This window comes from Haplochromis burtoni, unplaced genomic scaffold (assembly GCF_018398535.1).
Source record: "Haplochromis burtoni strain Fernald_Lab_line unplaced genomic scaffold, NCSU_Asbu1 Contig_23, whole genome shotgun sequence".
Classification (NCBI taxonomy): Eukaryota; Metazoa; Chordata; class Actinopteri; order Cichliformes; family Cichlidae; genus Haplochromis; species Haplochromis burtoni.
In genome coordinates, this window is record NW_024582384.1 from 440,919 (window position 1) to 443,577 (window position 2,659).

Here is a 2,659-nt window from a genome sequence, read left to right on the forward strand (position 1 = left end):
GGGACAACTGGAGACATTTAAGGATGCAGGGACTGACAGAGACAGGGAAGAAGGCTCATCATGACGAGTAAAGTTTTTCTTGCCTGGATGGGCAGCTCTCTGGGTGCTCAGCACCCCCAAAAGCTCTGATTCTAGCCAACAGTGTAGTTTGGAGGTGGGAACATCCCCGGTGTGAGGCTGTATTTCAGCATACGTGAATGAACTGGACGAATGAACGGAAAACGCACTGAGACGTCCTTGATAAAAATCTGCTGCCATCTAGCAGGATGATGAAGATGAAACGAGGGTGGACGTCTCCCGTTTCAAGACAGTAATCCCAAAAGCACAGCCAAGGAAATTCTCAAATGGTTTCCGAGAAAGAAAATTAGGTTGTCATCTAGAAAGTATTAAATACATTTCATCAAGCTTGCTCAGTACTTTTTCTCTGTGTCATTTCTCATTATCAAACATAATTTATCGACATATGGTTTAATTTCATTGCATGTGTGGATTGGATCGGTTGTCACCGACATCTGGGGAGAATCTTTAGAAATATATTTACTTGGCAAATTGGTGACATATTAAATACTTATTTTACCCACTTCCTATATGTATTTGGAGATTATGTATCGGAATTTCAGGAGCGGGGCCACGCCTCCAAACCCGCGTCTTCCGGTTGTCATCTATATAGGTTACTCCCTTCGGGGCCTTCCCCAGACCGCAGCTCAATTCATGTCCAAGCGTTCACCTTTACCTACTAAAACCTAAAAATGAGGACGTGAGCCCAGCTAGTGAAATATAATAACTGGAAAGTTGCTACATCTGACACAAACGCAGTATTTCACAGATTTGAGGTAATTCCAAAAAAGTTGGGAAGAATGTAAATAAAAAAGGATCTGCAAATCCCATAAATCCAGATTTTATTCACAATAGAACATAGAAAACATGTCAAGTGTTTGAACTGAGAAAACATTCAAGCGAAACATTAGTTCATCTTGGGATTTGATAACAACAGCATGTCTCAAAAAAGCTGGGCAATAAAAATAAAATGCTTGAAAAACATTTGGTGCTAAAAAGAAACGGTTGGAGAAACATAATAAACTAACTAGGTTCATTTGCAACAGGTCTGTAGCCTGAGTGGGTATAAAATGAGCGTCTTAGGAAAAGTTCCACGTGGACAAAAACTGCAATTCGGGCTTCTAGACATCTTTAAAAAACTGCTGTGCTGACATACTGGTGAAATTGCACTTCTTTTTCTTATACTAAAATTTACTGGTTTCACTGGTCTGGCCGTATGTGGCCTTGGATGCAAAATGAGTTTGACGTTCCTGGTCTATAATATCATCAAAAAGATTCATAAAATCAGAAAAGTTGATTTGAATTAGACTGAGGCAAAGTGGAAAACTGTTCAGTGCTCCCATCAGTGCTCATTTAAAAAGTCTGCATCTCTGATGGAATTAAGGTGCATTAGTACCTATGAAATTGGCGGATCTGAAAAGACACCATCATTGATGAAAGCTTTTAGAGCAGCACTTCCATCCAGGTGACATCTTTTTCAGCGAGGTTCTCATGTATTTCAGCGAGACAGTGTAAAACCACATCCTGCATGTATTACAACAGAATTGATCATAGTAGAGTCCCGACACTGAACTGAGCTGTCTGCAGTCAGACCTTTCACCGGTTGAGAACATTTAATGCAACATGAAATGGAAAATATGACAAAGAAGAGCCAGGAATGGAGCAACATCCCTCTCCCAACTACTCTCCTCAGTTCCCAGCTGTTTATAGACTGATGTGAAAAGAAGAGAGGATGCCACACAGTGGCAACTTTTTAGACATGTGTTTGATGCAGACAAGTTTTCCTCAGTTTATTATGTCTTCTGCGTTCTGCTGCGAATAAAATATGGCTCTACAAATTACTGCATTCTGCTGTTATTTACATTTTGCACAATGTCCCAACTTTTGAAATTGGTGTTGCACATTTATAGCCAATTGAGTGAATAAGATAAATAGAGTTCACAACAAAAAAGCCTTTGCAGATTATCTAATCATATTTGCATCAATGTCCTTTACATCCAGACCCATGTGAGGAGGAGATATTAGATCACCTTCTGAGCAATGAATATTACATTTAAATTTCTAATCATGATTTAAATTCAAGTCATTTTTTATTACTTCCATCAAAGGGGATTTTACTTACTTTCCACAGGTCCCATGATATGTGTGCGTGCACTGTGGGTTTCAGATTGAACACCCACATGAATCATTTCTCTGGTGTACTAATTTAAAACTAAGGTCCTGGAGCTGTTTGGCATTCACTTGTAATTAGATTAGCCTGTTGCCATGTGTATATATATTCTCTTCTTTCCATAATGTTGGTTATTTTTGTGGGTTTGCAAGACACCTGTTAGTATTTCGGTGTTTTTGTTTCTTTTTCTGTCACTGTTTTATGTCATGGGCTCACAGCTTGAACAGACGACGGACTGAAGGCTCTGGAGGCATATTAACCAAATGAGTCTTTAAATGGTCTTAAGCACTTAATTGACTGTATTATTTTTTTATTTTTTGGGGGGGGAACATTGGCATTTCATATATGAATTCATCGTTTGGCTTGCTATTTGTTTGCTAGTGATAGGCTACTTGATGACAGCATTACCTAGCCAATGTTCTCTATACAGAG